The sequence below is a fragment of the Columba livia genome, chromosome 7, assembly GCF_036013475.1.
Source record: "Columba livia isolate bColLiv1 breed racing homer chromosome 7, bColLiv1.pat.W.v2, whole genome shotgun sequence".
Classification (NCBI taxonomy): Eukaryota; Metazoa; Chordata; class Aves; order Columbiformes; family Columbidae; genus Columba; species Columba livia.
The window spans coordinates 37480079-37498880 of record NC_088608.1 but is presented as its reverse complement, the minus strand read 5'-3'; the positions used below and the strand labels follow the sequence as shown (position 1 = coordinate 37498880).

Genomic DNA, 18802 nt, shown 5'->3' with positions numbered 1-18802 from the left:
CTTTGTTCGGGCTGCTGCGCTCTGCGTCTGGTCTGGGACTGGGTAGGGTTTCTCTCAGTCCAGCTGATCACAGAAAGCTGCTGAACCAGAGAACAAATGACCCTATAAAAGCATAAGTTGAGCAGAAGCTTTTATTTCACTCTGTCTCACCCAGCAAATGTGAATTTTCTGTCCTACGAAAGCACAGTAAAACAACCCTAGTGTCAGCAGCAAAGCCCTTTCCACGTTCCCACTTTAAGAACAAAAGTGCATGTGCTTCTGCCCCAAAGTCCTAAACAACTTGGACTTCTCTGTGAAGGAAGCTTGTGGCATAAAAGTGTACCAAAGGTATTTCAATTTGACCCGCATGAAAGGAAACTGCAGAGTTCCTGCAGACAGGAGCTGTGTAGAGCGCTCCTGTGAACGCACAGCAATGGGAATGCCTGTTAAAGCTGCGACGTTCAGTTTATTAGAGCAAGATGCTGGAGAGTGATTCTGGGTGTCAGGAATGCCTCATTTTTACATTATGTGTAAACTTGGAGTGGACAGTGTGCATGGCAGTAACGATGGTCTTTTCTGAGGAGAAGGTCTGATCTGGCAGGTATCCAAAGTACAGTCTTCAAAAATAAATGAGAGCAGTGAAAGATTTACTTCTTTTCCATCACATCTCAGAAATATGGGAATTGCACATTACCCGTAGGAAACATTGGAATCCATGGGTTGCAAGCCAACAGCCTTTGTCCTTGGGTAGTGTTCTTTGCTCCAGGAGCAGAGAAAGGGCAGGAACTTTGCTTAATGTGACCTGGGAACTTTCATGCTCAGCAGTTACCCAAAGTTACAGCTCCCTTATGATACACAAGTAGGAGAAGTGACTAGGAAGGAAAAAAAATCCAACACACAAGCATTTTTTCCAGCCAGGATACTTATACATTCATATTTCTCCTACTACCTCCTTATTTTTTAACTCTTCAATTTCTTGAAGTGATTCTGGGCATATCGTGATATTAACTGAGTCTTAGGGGCCGGGATGTGTTTGGATGTTCACACTTCACAGCTGTGATTTCTCCCCCTGGTCAGTATCGCTGAACATTGTTCTGTGCAGAATTCAGTGAAGAAGGTCAAGAGAGGATTAAAAACCCCAGAATTTTTAAGTAGTATGAAATAAAATAAAGTGCGGACTTTTAACAGTTCTAATGAATGTATCCACTTACTGTAAGGCCTGCTGGTGTTTGAAATAAGTGGTAACTGGTGTGGTGCTTGGCTTGAGTTTGCATTTTTCAGCTTTTTGGGGCCACATTCCTTTGTGAGACCTGGAGATGCTTTTCTGTGCTGAACCTGCAGCGTTTCATGTCTTTACTCAAAGTTTCTGCTTTGAGTTGGCACTTCTGCTGCCTCACCCCAGGTTGTGTCTGACATGAGGGTAGGAGAGCTTGTAAAAATGGTGCATGTGTCTATACGAGGAGTGCTATATCAGGCAGAAATAAAGTTTTCTCTGAAAGCAGGAGCAGCCTGTCTGTGTTAGTGCAGAATTTCACACTGGTAATAGATGCTACAATTCTGCAGAAGCGGTTATTAGGACTTGAGATATTGATATCTCTGGATCCTGAATATCATGCCCAGTAAGAATCGTTACTAAATTTAAAGTGATTGGAGATGGCCAAACATTAACCAACAAGAAAGCTGGCATTAACCCTAATCAAATAATATGAAACAATGAGTTTGAAGTTTGAAGAATGTACAGAAATTTGTGTGCATTTTACTGAAACTGTGGAGATTCCAAGTAAGGCAAAGCAGCCAGCAAAACAGGTTTAATGTTTAAAAATCCTGGCGACCTCTTGCTGTATGTTGATCTTGAAATCAGAGAGTGATGGTGCCTGAACAGCTGGCTCATCAAAGTGCCGGCCTGAGCGATGGTCAACTGGTTTCCTTCATGGAACGCCCCCACCTCGGCTCTGAGAAGAAAGCTGAAAAGTGGACCCATCAGGTCTCCTGCATTTCTGGGGCGTTGTAAGACTCTTCAGTCATCAGCCATTTAGCTGGTGATGGCCACACTGCATCCATTTCAGATGTAGTTGAGGAGAAAGTACTGACGTGATTCTGCAGCCCTTGGATAACATTGACCACCCTCTGCAGTCAGAACCGGAGCCTCAGCCTTGCTGCCGCTCTTCTCTCTGACTGTTGGTTTTGTGTCGCTTCGTCTGTGCCTTTTTCAGGCTTTGTGGTGGCTGATCTGCAGATGTTCAGGAAAGACCCTCAGAGTAGTCGGTGCTGAGAAGCTGGCTGTGATCAGCCTTGGCAGCTGCTGGGGTTCTTTTAGTTGCTTGTTGTGACCAAAGAGACCAACAACCGCTGCCGAACGCCTCGTTTTATTAATCCTTTCCCTCCAGGAGCTGGGTTTTGCTGGGTATAATACTCCGTGCTGGCAGTGGCTGTGCTGAAGTCTTTGGTGCCAAGGAGTTAATGAATTTGGAAGACTTCCCAGATAATACATCTGGGCCTCTAACTTAGGTTTTGGAGTATGAAGTATGAGACATCAGAAGAAGAGCACCGAACTATTAATAAATGAGCTGAAGAGAGGAAGTGGGACACTTTTCTTTTTTAAATTAGTTAACTGAAAGTTAAAAATTACTTAGTCCCATGGGAGATTTCACTGTTGTGGTTTTCTTCGCGTTTTTGGTTGGTTGGTTTCGGTTTTGTGGGTTTTGTTTGTTTTTTAAATTTTGCAATATTGTGTATTTTGTGTTTGCCAGTTACATTGCCTTCTACGGCTTGAACATAGGGAAGCATTTATAATTCTCTACTTTCAATGATTTTTCTCCATCATTTTTTATTTTGAAGTCCCATCATGTTGCCATGTCAATAAGAAGGATTTTGAAAGTAGCTACCAGTAATCGATATTTCTAGTCCAGCTCACTCCTGGAATAGTGTCTTGTACAGTGTTAGCCTTCCATAACATTTGAAAGAAGGTTTTATTATATAAAATGGGCTGCTGGCACTATTCATTAATACCCATCTTTGTATAATAAAAGCTGTGCAGAGCAATCCGGTTCAGAAATTAACTTTAAAGAAAAGAATTACATTGCTATTTGTGTATCTCATGAAACAGCATTATTTTTAGTGGGTCTTCCAATCCAGCAGTGCCACTTAGCACTTACCTCCACAGCACTCAAAAGTACCCGGAATATCATCCTTAATTAAGTGTCCTACTGAAAAGCTTTTTCTGACCGAAGAGCAGAGCGGGGGAGTTTTTCTGTCCGCTCCAGCAGCAACCCGAATGGAAAGCAGTTCATGGGGCTGCAAAAAGCACTTTCTTGAGGTACCATCGACTACCAGCAGGTACTTGCCTCCTCCCGCTGGCAATGGCACCATGCGGCCCTTTCAAAACGTACCAGCTTCTCTAGCATTTACCCTTTTTTCTGCCAAATCTCCTGACACATGAAATTTCTCATTGGCCTTAATTTAGTCTTGCAGGGGTCCATGTAGTTTCCAAGCATTTAAATTTTGTCTGCAAGTAGTAAGCGTAATGATTGATGTTTTAACCCTGTGAGTGCACAGAAGGATCCCTGTTGACATGAGTCCAAGCTTATTTATGTTGAGGTTGTTTTTAAAGAAACTTAAATGCTGGTTATTTTCCTCGTGTGTGTCCCCCCAGCCCCACAAGTAATCTGATGCCTATGCTGAGGCTATTTTATATCTAATTCTTGCCCCTTTAGTTCTTCACCTTCTGTTGTAAAAATCCTGTCTTTAATCCTTCCCTCCTCTTCAAGTTGACTCTTAAAGTGAAACTAAACCTTTGTGGGTTGCACTCAGGTTGCAAACAAAAACCTCCCTTCACTGGAAGTTCTCAGTCCTCCCTGTGCGCAGTAGGACCAGAGCGGCGGATCCGGCATTGATTTGTTTGGGTTTTTCATGTAATTACAATTTCTGTTGCTATCTGCAGTTGGCATAAGTTCCTGTATTCAAAAAAAAAAGGAGCTGTTATTTTTGGTTGCCGGTTGTAATACTGCTGTTGACAAACAGAGATGTTATAAAAGAGAAATCCCATGTAGAGTAGTTATTCAGATGCCTCTATTTTTTTTATTGCTTTATAATCTGCTCAGATGCTTAATTCTGAAAACAAAATGGCAAAATTGTTCAATCGAAGCTCCTACGGCTTAATTCTTTTCTAAAAAATAACACACTGGTTTTCATTTTAAAGGTACAAAAAAGAATAAGCATTACATTTAGGACTAAATTCTGTCAGCTGTTGCATCAAATAACTTGCTGCTTATTACTGAAATGAACATCACAAAATAGCTACAGAAAATAATTCTCAGTCTGAATTTACATTAAAAGAATAAATACATTTACAAAAAAGAGAAAACACACAGGAGAAAAATCATTTCTTACAGTGATTCTTTTTCTGCTGTCCTAAAGAAAATACGGGGAAATCTTTGTCTCAGGAGAAACCTTCGGTCTCTTTTACCCCTGGTTTGCTTTTTCTTTTCTCTTTTTGCGTATGAAGTCTGGGTGTAGTGTGCAGTAGTCACTGTGTTATCACCCGGTGAGTGTCACGCGTGACACATCCCATTACAGATTCTGTGAAATTGGAGCCGTTTGAAGTAAAACTTTCCATTCAAGTGTCAGGGGAAGCATGGGGTTTATTTGCTGTTTTTTGACAGAGGTTGTTCTCTTACTGTCTCCTAAAATAACTCTGATGTTTGTATTTAAGAGAGGAAAAGGTATATATGGCTAGAGGCTGGGAAGACGGCACGCTGTTAGGGGGACGGGGGGGGCTAGAAAAGGATGCTGGGGATGGGGAAAGTGGGTGATGGATGGGAAAGGGTGACGTTACTGAGATGGAGGGGACACTGGCTCATGTTAATCTAGGACAGCAGATCCAGAAACCGCAGGGGGAAGAAAACTGCTTTTCTTTAAAACAAAACAAAACCCCCACACCCAGGAAACTGTATACACAAACTCTATTAAAATAATGGAAGTTTGGAGGCCGAAGGTGTCTGAGGTAGGACGTGCTGGCTGTAAGGATGCCTGCAAAGGCAACTCACGCCTTTTAGTGGATGCTGATGGTGTCAGACTTGCGTAATCAAAAGCTGATTCTTCCCAAAGACTTGACTCTCAGAGCACAGGAGAGATCCATTTAGGGGTAGCAAAGGCTGTTGTGTAAGGAACATAAAGCCTAAGACTATTACAATGAGAGCACAAAGATAACGCTGGACACCTCCGCCGTGGCATTCTCCAGCCTAAGTGCTTTATTTTGCAATGTTAATAGTATTCTTTTAAGGTCATTTTTTGTAAATAATTTTATTACATAGTCTATTGCTTTTACCACCTTCATTAAAATTTCACGAGCCTTTCAGAAAATCAAACAGGAAAATGCAAATAAATAATGCATTTTATGGAGTATGTAGCACATACAGTACTACTGTATGTGTAAACAAATAAAAATGTTTCCTTATTAATATAGCAAACTATATAGCAAGATCCTTCTGTAGTCTGTAAACCATCTATGCTTTAAAGAATCACTTTGGCTTCAAGTAGCAAGTGCTGGGCCCAAACCTCTGGATTTGGAACCATACAGAGTGATAGTATAAAAAGATAAAGTATCCTAGCTATTGTAAATAAAATGAAGGGTCATGAGTTACAGGTCATAAAACTGAAGCTGGAATCTTAAAGCATTCGTTTCGTCCCCAGCTTCTGCAGATCAACACAACCCTCTTTCCATGTTTTTTTTTGGGTTGTTGGTTTTAGCTTTGTGATTTTTGTTGTTTATTTGGTTGGGGTTTTTGGTTTTGGGAGGGAGTCTTGGTTGGGTTTAATGCATCCTTTAACCGGAGATGCAGGAATCTTCTGATACTCACCTAGAATTCAAGAAACTGTATGATGATCAAATGTAGAGTGAACTCTGCCCGGTTTGTTTTGAGTAGTTACTTACCCTGCAGGTTGTCCTGCCCATTTCCATGGTCCTCAAACATTAACGACAATTAAAGCTTCTGCAACAGAACTCCTTTCAGACCTACAGGACTTGGCATCAGAGGCTCCACCTCTTTCTTTGTGTCTTCTTGCAGCAAATGCTTTATGATAAAAACTGAAAGACGGGACCGTAGGCATTTTTCAGGAGGTTTTTATAGCTAAAGAAGTTACGTTGGTAGTTCTTCAGCAAGTTTGCTGATGACACCAAGCTGGGAGGAGTGGCTGACACGCCAGAGGCTGTGCTGCCATCCAGAGACCTGGACAGGCTGGAGAGTTGGGTGGGGAAAAATTTAATGAAATATAACAAGGGCAAGTGTAGAGTCTGTCATCTGGGCAGGAACAACCCCAGGTTCCAGTATAAGTTGGGGAATGACCTGTTAGAGAGCAGTGTAGGGGAAAGGGACCTGGGGGTCCTGGTGGACAGCAGGATGACCATGAGCCAGCACTGGGCCCTTGTGGCCAGGAAGGCCAATGGTACCTGGGGTGGGTTAGAAGGGGGTGGTCAGTAGGTCAGAGAGGTTCTCCTGCCCCTCTACTCTGCCCTGGTGAGACCACATCTGGAATATTGTGTCCAGTTGTGGCCCCTCAGTTCCAGCAGGACAGGGAACTCCTGGAGAGAGTCCAGTGCAGGGTAACAAAGATGCTGAAGGGAGTGGAGCATCTCCCGTGTGAGGAAAGGCTGAGGGAGCTGGGGCTCTGGAGCTGGACAAGAGGAGACTGAGGGGTGACCTCATTAATGTTTACAGATATATAAAGGGTGAGTGTCAGGAGGATGGAGCCAGGCTCTTCTCGGTGACAACCAGTGGTAGGACAAGGGGTAGTGGGTACATACTGGAACACAGGAGGTTCCACTTAAATTTGAGAAGAAACTTCTTCATGGTGAGGGTGCCAGAGCCTGGACGAGGCTGCCCAGGGGGGTTGTGGAGTCTCCTTCTGTGCAGACATTCCAACCCGCCTGGACACCTTCCTGTGTAACCTCATCTGGGTGTTCCTGCTCCATGGGGGGATTGCACTGGATGAGCTTTCCAGGGCCCTTCCAACCCCTGACATTCTGGGATTCTGTGATTCTCCGAGTTTAATGATGACTTACAGTGTATGAAGAGTCTTCACTTGCACTGTAATTTGCATTAGCAGAACAGAGTGCCCATTTTGTTAATGATTTTTAGAAAATGAAACCCAGGAATGACCGCTTGAGTAAACAGGATCAATAAACAACGAAAAGGCCAACAATACTTGAACAACGAAAACTGAAATATGCTTTTGCAATTTGAGCTTTCATGTGTTTGTTATCTTTGGTAGGGAATTGTTCTTAAACTTCAAATAGAATTTCTTAGTACCTTTGTATAAATCAATAGCCTGTAGTTTTCAGTTAAGCAGTTTAATTGCTTAATCAGACAAAGAAAAACCTAGTGATTGAAATTTAGCAGTCAGATGGTGTAAAGCAGTATCAATATTAGCTCTTACTCGGGGTAGCTGCTTTAGATCAAACCGAATGAACTAGAAGGTGGGATGTTTGTAATGTGCTTCAGCATACAGGAATATCATTTAAGTCTCCTAAGAGTTATGCACACAGACATTGAAGAATGACAGAATCAGCAGTAAGAGTGTATTAAAACTGTCACAAAATACCAACTCTCAATCAGAGGGCTTCTGTGTTAAAACAGATTTAAGGGTTGTTAGGTTTTTTTAATAATCTGTTTGGAGAAAAATTAACCCATTCTGTGATCAGCTAACCCATTCTGTGATCACCTAAGTAAGAAGGGACCCTTCTGTTAGAACTGACTTGAAATAAACAAATAGCAAAACCAGTGTAAAAGGACATCAGGAAATTCTTTGCTCAACTCCTCTGTATTGCTTTTCAGAAGAAATGAACCACTAATGCCTTCAAAAGGTGAGGAAGGAACTTGTTATATTAGCTTTGTTCTGGGCTGATGCTTGCAGCATTCATTTAAAATACTGTACTTAGTTTAACAATTCAGGTTCAATCTGAACGTGAAATCTGAGTAAATTAATCTTGTGCCAACACATCTGTGTTTTTTGTTTAAACCAGAAAACATCTGAGGCACAGGAGCTTTAAGGGAACGTAGCAGGAGATGAACTGTACTTTACAAAGTGTTGACAAATCGTAAATAAGTCAGAGCAGAAACAGAGATCAGAAGTGAGCCAGTATTGCGGAAAGACAGGTAGACTTGATCAAAAACTGTTAAAGGTACTGAATATTGTTCTGGTTTGACTTGGTATAACACCAAGGGCGGTGAGCTTTTGGCCCATGATTAGAGAGGTTCTGTGTGCTTCCGTAGTGCAAGTAATGAATAATTGATAGGACCAGGAAGCAGTGTCGTCTTTGTGTTGGGTGTTTGTTTCTTTCTGTTCTGGACACCTTCCATCTGTAACACATCCCAAGAAGATAACAGGGGTCATACTGGATCACACAAAAACTCTGTATAGCCCATGTCCTCTTCCTGATACCACCAAATGCTAAAGCCTAACAAGAAATACAAAGATATTGCAAGTTTGTATCTTATTTATCCAAGAGCTCCCCTTGCCTTCAAGTATTCAGGGACTTGACTGAAGGCAAGGATAGTTTATATTTGCTAATATTTGATAGATTTTTGCTTCTCTGGAGTTTTCTTGCTTCCCTTTGAACACTCTTAGTATCCACAACAACAACAGAAAAACCTATTAAGGTAAATGTTTGTCAGGATTGTTGCTGTGAAGAGAAATTATGATTGATTAGCCATTGCTTTCTTTGTCTCTTACAGCAAGATATGAACCCAAGCAGTAGCTTCCCGCTCCCTCCTGTGGGGATGCATTTTTTGCAGGGGGACCAATTAAACATACGGTAGAAGAACCATTACTTTTAAAAAATTCTCATAACATTAACGTCAGTGTTTCGAAATCTGATTTTAGGGTTTTGATCTGAAGTAAATTCCTTAGTGTGTATCACTACCCAGTATGAGGATTGACTTTTACTCATTGAAGGCTGAGGGAAGAAACTGCTGAAGAGTCCTGAATAACTGTGTGATAATATGCATGCAGTTCTTAGTTTATATAAATATTGCATTAATTGATTGCTGTAAGTCTATACACAACCACAGTATGGCTTGTTTTCCATTATCTTCTTGAGGAAATGGAGTGGCATGCATTTCACTGATTAACCCATTTTTCCTCTTAATGCAGAGGAAATACTGGTCCACAGTCAGAAAAACACAAAAGAAGGCAATAATATTTCTTGAAAAATAGGATACAGGGCAGAACAGAGATGCAAGTGTTCACGCTTGATACAGAAGAAACAAAAAGTTAGTATAATCATACAGATGCTGTACGTTTTTTATGTAAGGTAATCATTGAATCTGAGAAATATATTTTATACAGTTGGTCAACCTGAAAAAGTTAAACTGCGACACTAGCCCCTGTAAAAAGGTAAAATAACGTGTTCTGATATTACTAGAGAAATGGGCCAGAGCTGCTTAATACCCTTGAAACTCTTCAAAATATTTGTGCGCGTTTGTTCTTAATGTTCATGGCACCGCCTTTTGTGGGAGTTGGAGCAAAAGCTTTGAACTTCAAGAATATAAGTCATACTTATTATTTAGTCTTAGGAATCTACTGAAGAGTTAGTAACACAGGTTGTGGTATCTAATGTTTGTATGCTTAGAGCATTTAGAAATGCAATTGAGAAGCTACATGATTGCAAAGAATGAAGTTTTATACCTTTATGTTGTGTATATATAGCCAAATATATTTACCTTTGTGTGTAGGTAAACTGTGTGTTATGGACAATATCTGGATTTTGAGGGGAAATAAGGCTGATGTGCTATCCTTTTAGTATGAAATAAGCCAAATATAACAATCCAGATTACTAGAAAGGAAGACATTTATTGTTGCAAACGTTTCAGGGTATTAAATGACAATATGTCATTTGCAATATCGCATCAAAATTTGAAAACTTCATACTTTCTGGTCTCAAATCAGCATAACAGAAAAGGGTTCACAAAAATACATTTTATTTATTTGTGCTGTATAGTTGACAGCATTTCTTTGTACGCAGATTTATTTCCTGGTTGTTTGATGACCAACAGTAACTGCTGCCTTGCGCATTAATATAATTACTTTGAAGGTGTTCTGGCCAGCACTCAAGGCCCTGCTAAAGTTACCTGTCAGTCTCAAGCAAAAACAAAGCTGCAAATTAGTATTTCAAAGGTAGCGTCATCCAGCATATATTGGATGGATTCCATCAGTCTTGACCAGAGGACGAGCAAAACATCAGCAGAGAAGGAAGCCATTATTTAAAACAAGAAAAAGAGCAAATCAAAACACAAGACTTGGGAAGTGTTCTTTTAAAAATACGTAAATACTTGTTAATTTTTTAAATGCCATAGAAATAGGAACAAGAGCACAGTGCAAATTTGCTGTATCATAGATCAGCTCTTGTGAGCTGCAGTTGGCAGAGGTGCTCTTGCCGCAGAAAGTTCACATGGTGTGCATAAAGCATGAGGTGAAACTTCAAAACTACTGATAATCTCTGATGATGCATCTTAGAGCTGCTTATACTTCTAAAGCTGTTGCTTCTTTCCAGACGTTTGGTCCCTTGAATAAGTAAAAACAGCTTTTGAAGAGTAAACAGGTGCCTACTGTGCTTAAATCATATTTATTCTAAGTTGTTCCAAGCAGCAATTCCATGAGCTTTCCTAATTTGCCATTTAAACACACTGTAGCAATGCAAAGCTGCATCTTGAAAAGATCCTAAACACATAACTTGGTAATTAATAGAGTGACATCTTAAGGGTACTAAAAGTTGCTGCAGGGGAAACAAAACTTTAAAGATCTGGGGAGGTTCCCATTTCCTTGGGGGATATTAAAGGCTCGGTGCCCGTTTGCTAAACATCTCACAACGTAATGAGTTTTCAAAAAATACAGATTTGCCAAACTATTTGATCTCTCATTCACATCCTCACCAGTTTCTTTTTTAAAATAACTTTTTCATTGCAATGGCACGTCATGACATTCCGAGCAAGGGAGCTGCGAACCTCTTAAGGAAGGGCTGTGCTATAGTGGCCAAGTAAATGTCAAGTGCGAAGAGGTAAATCGTATAGACTAGGTCTCAGAGTTAACCAGCATAACTAAAGTGGTATTTTGACTTCGTATTTAAGCAAGGCTGGGATTGTAATCCAGTTGTGAACAGTGGCTGCTAAAACTGCAGAAGGCAGTGAGACATCATTGGGTGTGAGGCTGTTTTTGCACTCCACAAAACAGTTTCGCAAAATGCTTGGCTGCAGCGATTAAGAAGGAAAGTTCCTTGCCATTTCTTCCCTGAGTTGGATATGATTTTTCTAAGGATTCAGTTTTGTGGAAGAAAGCCCTGAAAATACTTTCCGTGTTTTAAGACCTGCAAAGAAACCTGTTCTCAATCCTAAAGTCTTTATTTTACATACGTTCTCTTTGCTGACATGACTCTCTACCTTCTTAAGTTTCCTATTAAATTTTGCAAGGTATTTGAGCACACAGGTTGAGGAGCATGTGTGAGTATTCCTTCCTAGCTTCATTGTAGTTGTTGAAAATGTGCACGTGGAATATCATTGTATGTTCACGTACCTATAGGAATGCGTATGCATTTCTGTCCTGTACTTCAGGCACAAGTTTACCCAGATCCAACTAATGTTAGAGGAGATAACCTAAGCATGGAAATGAAACTTGCCTTCCCTCAAAGCTGTAGTGAAGGACCTAGTTCACAGCTTAATTGTGTGCAAGGCTCAAAAGTTACTGGTGAGTTACTGGTGAGTAAGGGGAGGAAAACAAAAAGTAGTATTACCTGGCTGGAAGAATGTACATTTCCCACTCCTCAGTTATTCCGATATGGCAGGAAGGACGTGTATTCTTTGGGTGTTTTTGTGTTTCTAAAAACAATCATCATCTGTGTAATGAGACCAAGCAAAGAACTTTCAGTCCAGAGGACAGTTAAAAAGGAAGGAAAAAAAAAAGAAGTGTGTAAGATAAAACGGGGTTAAAGACCAAATATCACCACAACTGCGCATTCAGCTGCGAGGAATCTGCAATAAAATACTGTTACCATATTATAAGCAATCAAATGATCTTAAAAATCACACTGGGAAATCAAAACAACCTTTGCTGAGGACTTTAGCTGAAAACCTACATAATCCTTGCAAATTCTGTAGGGATTTGGAGTCAGAGCTCTGCCAGATAACTGTTTCTTATAGTTAATAGTAGGTTTGACAAAATTCTGCATATTCCCATTCGAAAGGTAGATTTTGACATGAACTTTTCAAAACTGTTTCAAGACAAATATTATCAAACTCGCAAACAAAGCAATTTCAGAACTATGCAGGCCTTTGCGAATGGCCTCTGTGTGTGTAAATGTAGATAGATTGATTACAGGTGCGTATGTACCTTTTTTACAAATTATCTGCTGGCAACTTCAAGCAACATGTGCATTAATTTCCTAAGCTGAAAATTAACCTATGCACTTTCTATTTAAACATGTACAAAGAAACAGAAGAAAATAGGTTCTCATAACTTCTGGGACTCAGTCTATAAACTAAACCAAACGTAGATCAGAAGCAAAAGATGTGAGTCCACTAATTCTTCTGCTCTGCTTTATTTTAAAGCACTGTAAGGAACAAACTGTCTTGCTTTTCTGTGATAACAGGAGCCGCTAATCACTGGAAAAGGTGATTCTGGTTTTGTTCAGGGTTTATGAATAAAGGGTTATTATTGGAAATGGCTCATTTACTCTGTACGTGCCTGAGACAGAAAGTCTGAGTCCTCTGGAGCTTTTGTAAATAGACATTTCAGAATCTTCCCAGACTGCGATGTTTGCCTGTTTGTCGCTGCCTAATCCAGAAGTGGTTCCCTGATAAGGTTAATGCCCAGTTAATTGCTCCTAGCCTTGACATACAGTTTAATTGCTACTTGGCCAGCACATGTTTGTTGCAAGCTCTGCGTAGAATTCTAGTGGATGTAGCGACGCAAACCCCGGACTGGTGGAGGGCAAACCAAATAAATACAGTATTTTATGTTCTTTTAATTCAGGGCCAAGTGGATTTGGATGAAGTGTTTATTTAGTTTGCTGGCTGCTTCAGATGCTGTGGCATATTGATTCCTTTTATTACTAGCAACCATTTAACCTGACCTCCTCAGATCCAGTATTTTAAAAGCCATAAATTTTAACTTTCCGTGTGAGCAAGGACTGAAATGCTGTGAAAGCCTTTTTATTAGCAGCGCTTTGCCTTAGTCCGTGTTCATGTGTCACCCATGGCAACAATATTTAGAGCATCTTAAATTTAGAGCGGCTGTTGGGCAGTTTTGGGGGGGCAGCAGTAAGGAGAACTCATAAATATCTCAAGCATGTAGGATTCACTGGTCGGAGTGTGGGCAGGTGTACAAAAGCAATGCCATTATTAGCAAAAGGGATCCTTTTCCCAGGTTATATAGTTAAAAATCCAGCCTTTTTTTCCCCCTTAGTATTAACATTCGCAATTAATGAAAAGCACGCACAAAGGAAGAGTTTTATATCATTTATTTTTTAATTGCAAGTTAAATTGGTGAAGTGAAATGTATTTTTTGTTTCTTGGCTTGGCTTTTCTTTTGCACTAATAATCTTCCTTGTTGCAATAGTCTAAATGAATCCCCGAGTGATGCTTAAACTAACGTTTAACATGCAGCTTACAAGTGTTTATTAAAAATGTGTCCAGGCCAAAATTTGATGTATAAAAATGACATACTACTTCTTGAAAAACAAAATGATTGTGAATAAAACGACTGATATGAGAGAGTTTTTATGCATTCACGTGTAAAGAAATTTAAAAGAAAAGGCTTTGAATTAACAAAGAAAAAAGAATGCTTAATATGAACTTTTTTCCTCCTTTGTTACTTCTGATTTAAATGAGTAATTTAAAAAAAAAAAAAAAGTCAGGCTTTGTAACTGAGCAATAATTCAGCAGTTTATTTCAAAATAGGCTTGAGGCTTAAAAAATAGATGACAACCATTAATTGAACATTATCGACTTTCTTCTGTTCTGCTACTGAAGAAGTTTTTCTGTGTCCCGCAGGTCAAAGGTAACACTCTGTATGTTGGCCTCATACCATTAAAAGTGACTTTGTTTAAATGTTAGTGCAGGGACTCTCACTTTGTGCTGAACTTTGGGGTGGGAACAAAAATATTGGTTTAGTTTGAGAAGTGTAATTTATATTGATTAATCTTGGAAAGTGTCACATTTCCCAGTCTCTTAAAGCCGGATTGAAATGTTTGTCGTGATCTGCGGGCGGTTGTGGAAGGAGCAGTAAAGCAATCGCAGGGCACTGAAATTTTCTTAGTGCCGATCGGTTTACAAGGTACCTGAAATCACTGGGGAATCGTATTTTCTAAAAACTGGACTTCTTCCTGTCTGCATTGCTTTTCCTATAGCTATTTTGCTCTAGCAGGTTGTAACAGCGATATCTAAAATCAGTTTGAGATACATAAAGTCAGGTGGCTTAATTTATACTGGGAATGGCAAGTGCTTTGGTCTGCACCAACTGGGGAGAGAACACGAGCCTGCTGGACAGGCAGCGATTCAGATGCACAGGAAAACTCTGGACGCAGTGGAAGGTTATGGGAGAGGTTAAACTTGTGTAACCAAATGAAGAAAACTAATTATTTCCCCAGATAACATCAGCCGTTCCTCTGTGCAAGGACAGGCTTGGCTGCGTTTTGTCTAACCCAGCAAACGCGTTTGCCATTTCTGAGTGCTTTAGCTTGAACCTTTTTTCCTTCTTTTTCTCCTGATTCTTTAATGTTGCTGCACTGTGAAACTTATTAGCATTTGTGAGACATTCAATGTTGCACATATTATTCTTTTTGAAATATTAACATGTTATATTACAGTGTTGTTGTTTGGTAGTGATAAGTCTATAGAAAACGGCAACACCAGCGTACATTTCTAAGGTAACAGTTGTGCTTTTTTGCCTCTTGCCTAGTGGTTGCCTTATTCCGAGGCTTTCTTTGATTTGGCTGGATAAAACTCAGTGTACCTTCTGGGCTACAAATTGTGAACTGCCATTATTTGTAGCTGAAATTGCAGTTTGTGCAAATATAGGCTAAATTGCAATCATTATATGTAGTAAAATAGATTGAAATACCCGTAAATCTGAAGACTGTAGCTGGCTCTTTCAATCAGAGAACTTGTTAAATTCTCACATGCTTTGATTTCCCTTTCTTAGTGTTGTGGGGTTTTTTTCTGTCAGGTGTGGGGTTGTTCTGTGTTCAATATTCCTGCTTCTAATCTGGAATGCTTGGTTTGAGGTATAAAATGAGCAAAACAATACATGTTGTCTTTAACATGTGAGGTAGATAGTTAATATGTGACCAATATAGTTATTTTTCTCTTGCTTTTTATCAAGACCCTCATCATCTTTTCTATGCTACCTGTGTAAACTAGTGTTGAAGAAAAGCTACAGTATGATCTAAGGTTATTCTACAAAAATACCCTATTAAAGCTCTTCATTTGAAAATCACAAGTTAAATGATGTAATGACTTTCAAATTCCTCCTTCCTAATAGTTCTCTACATTGAATCGATAGATGATTGAGGAGGTATCTGAATATAAAAATACAAGTGAGCGTAAAAACCCCTTTGCAGTTGTGCATGCTGTAAATCCTACCACAAATAAATGAAACTACATTAAACAAAATGGTTCAGAAAGAATTGAACATGAATTAGTTTGTCACCACATAATGTTGCAGTCCTCTGGGTAAGAACCAGTCTACCTGTTATTTGATGTATATGGCACATGGTAATAATGACAAATGTTTCATTTTTTGCCCTAAAGCTTGTTTAAAGGGACACTCACCGTTTATACAGCCATTTATTTAGAGGTAAATTTCCAGGAGGAGCTAAGGTGAGGGTAAAGCAATCAGGTCTTACTGGCTTTCTCTTGCCTTTTGTATCTGTGGATGTATTTCACTTGGGTAACAGATTTGGTTTGTTCTCATACAATAGGTTTCCCAACAGCAGGGATATATTTTGACTAAATTTCGCTGAGGGGCCTATTTTGCCAGCCTGTTACCTACATAATTTGATTCTGACCAACAGAAATCCTGCTTTTTCCTTCCTGAACAAAAGTTGGGGTGTTTCTGAAACCATGCTTGCTATCCTCACCTCTGCAGGGGCAACGTAAAGTTAGCAATACAGTAGTTTGTGTTAAAAAAAACCCACGAACTTATATGTGATCTGTGAATAGATTGTATTTTGAAAATCATGGGAACCTATATGTGTCAAAAGATGTTTTAAACATTCCTCAGTTCCTTTAGGGTAGAGGTAACTACGGTTAGTACTGTCGGGTTGGGGTAGGCCCGAGTTGGGCCTCATGAATGTTCTCCAAGGTGTGTGTCCTGTACTGTGCAGTAGGAACCAGTAGATACAGAGCCACGCTATTTATAATCCGTTACCACTTTGTGTTTGTTCTATTTTTTTTAATTTCAGCGACACTTTTCTTTTTTTCTTCATACCTGTTTCTTTGCATTGCTATAATTTCAAAATATGAATAGTAAATTAGCCTAGCTAACACAAATATGTTCCTCCCAATGATAACCTTTAGGCATATTAATATACTTCCGGTTTTCAAGAAGAATCGTTATCTAGAAAGTAAAGTTACTGATAAATATATAAAAAGTTTAGTGTGGGGGGTGTCTTAGGAGTTGTATTTCGTTTAGAGTGGCAGTGATTCGTGGCTTCTCTTCAATTCTGCTCTCTCTCGCACACCGTTGGGTTGGTTTGCATTGCCCACACTGCTGTGCCATTTGTTTGCCTTTGATTTTCATGATCGACGTCTTGCTTTTGGCGTGTTGCCTTCTATAGGCTATAAAATAAAGAAAGGAATGTGCAGATGTGGGAAAAAGAGAAGCCTGGAAATACCTGAAACTAATAATAGTAGTAATAAAATAACAGAAAGCAGGTTTGTATTTGCTAGCATGTTAAGAAGAAAGAAATCTGGTAGCCATGTTGACACTGAGCAGAAAATTAGCGTATGTGTGATATCGTCTTTCAGTTAAAGCATGATAACGGTATCATCTACGAACCAGCAACTTGGCTTCATGTAGACTTAGGCAGGTACTGACAGCTTGTTTTTCTCTCGTAAATTCAGTAGAGATGCATAAAGTAATTCACCATTTATAGCAAAAATCAAGTGGATGCTTTAGTTGACTTACTGTACTACAAGAAGCAGTAAAACGAGGGCTCAAGAATTTAAAATCCATTGAAAGAGACATTTTTGCACAGTGAAGTATTAAATTTCTCATGGCCAGACTCTTTTTGGTATGTAACATCTGGGTAGAGCTAGATATGTACACACACACAAACACACACCACCCACCTCCAGAAGTGCCCGTTAATAACACGTAAAAGATGAGAGGGAGGTTTGATGTTTATTTGTTGGGGTTTTGTTCATTTATTATTTTTAGCTGTGAGGAAAAATGCACATTTTCAGGTTTAGATACTGGTGTGGAAGAAAGGGGACTGCTCTTCTTGCTTAGGAAAGCTCCTCAGCTCCTGTATTTTTAGTTGTGAGCTAATACATGATAAATAAATATGATAAATAAATGAAGAAATAAAGTAAAGCTGAATTGCCAAATCATGAAGTTCTCACTGAAAACCCTGGTGAAAACATCCAAGGATATAAACTCCTTGACTGAATGCTCCCTTTAATGAGGCTGCATCGCTACTACTGTCATCAATAAGAGAAAATGCAATTATTTTTCCGCTAGGTTCAGATGCTTCTTCACAGGTGGGTTTTCATGGCAATAGTGAGAAACTTCCAGTGCCGCCAGTGAAATTTCAGAATAAATTATTATGGTCTATAGAAAGGGGCAACTAAATGCTTAATACTAGTCTGTGACTAAAGGTTCTCAGTAAGTTTTTGAATAAATGAGGATGCCTTTTTAATGATATAACACAGGAGGATCATGGATAAAATTTAACTGTCTTTTCCAGTGAAGGAGAGATACAGTTAATCTTTGCCGTTTTGTACTGTCATTTAAAGTAACACATTCATCTTAAGCAATGAAGTAACCATAGAGCAATTCTGTTTCTTTGGGGGACATTAGGAAACAAACAAACAAACCACAGTTTTCCAAGGTAGTGATGTTCTGATTTTACTTGGTAGATAAAGAGTGCTCCATTTAGTTTCTTTTTTTCTCTTTCTATTAGCAAACTGAAAATACTACATGCAAGTCCTGTCAGAGTTCCCTTGAAAACATCCACCAGGAAGTTATTGCTAGTTATTACTAAAATTAATTCCTCATGGGGCTTTCAATGTTAGGACAAAAGAGCAAAATAAAGACTATTTATACAGAAATACACATACTTTGCCAACAACTCCTCCTCCGCCCGAGACAGGCACCACAGTGCTGCTTACTAATGCACGACTTTTTAGTGGTTTTAAGCACCTTTATGTTGCATTCAAGTCATTGCTCTAACACCATTTTAGCATTTGCTATCTGCCCATAGTGGTATTCTCCAGGATGGCAATTAGTGAACAAATGAAGGTTGCGCTGTGCAAAGAGCAACCAGGCTGCCCTTAAACTTGTCTCCACACACCCCCTCAGTTCCCCGCTCCCCCTTATTTTCAGCTGCGTGTCACTCTGCAGGTAATGGAAGTGTAAATTGCTTTATGTAGACACTACTGATGACTCTGTATTTGGTGGCACTTCTTTGCTTTTTTCCTTTTAGGAATTCACTGATCACGCTGGTTTAGTTCAGAAATTCCCACCTCTAGGATTGCTAAAATCGCATCATATAGTACTAACATACCTGTATTTTCTGTGATCCTAGAATCTCTTCAAGAGTGACAGTATATAG

The 18802-nt window shown here is 39.5% G+C and overlaps 1 protein-coding gene across 6 annotated transcripts in view; it reads left to right on the top strand.

The window, feature by feature from the left end:
- PARD3B (par-3 family cell polarity regulator beta) overlaps window positions 1-18802 on the top strand; it is a 358197-nt gene that overhangs the window by 206900 nt on the left and 132495 nt on the right. The window lies entirely within an intron of this gene.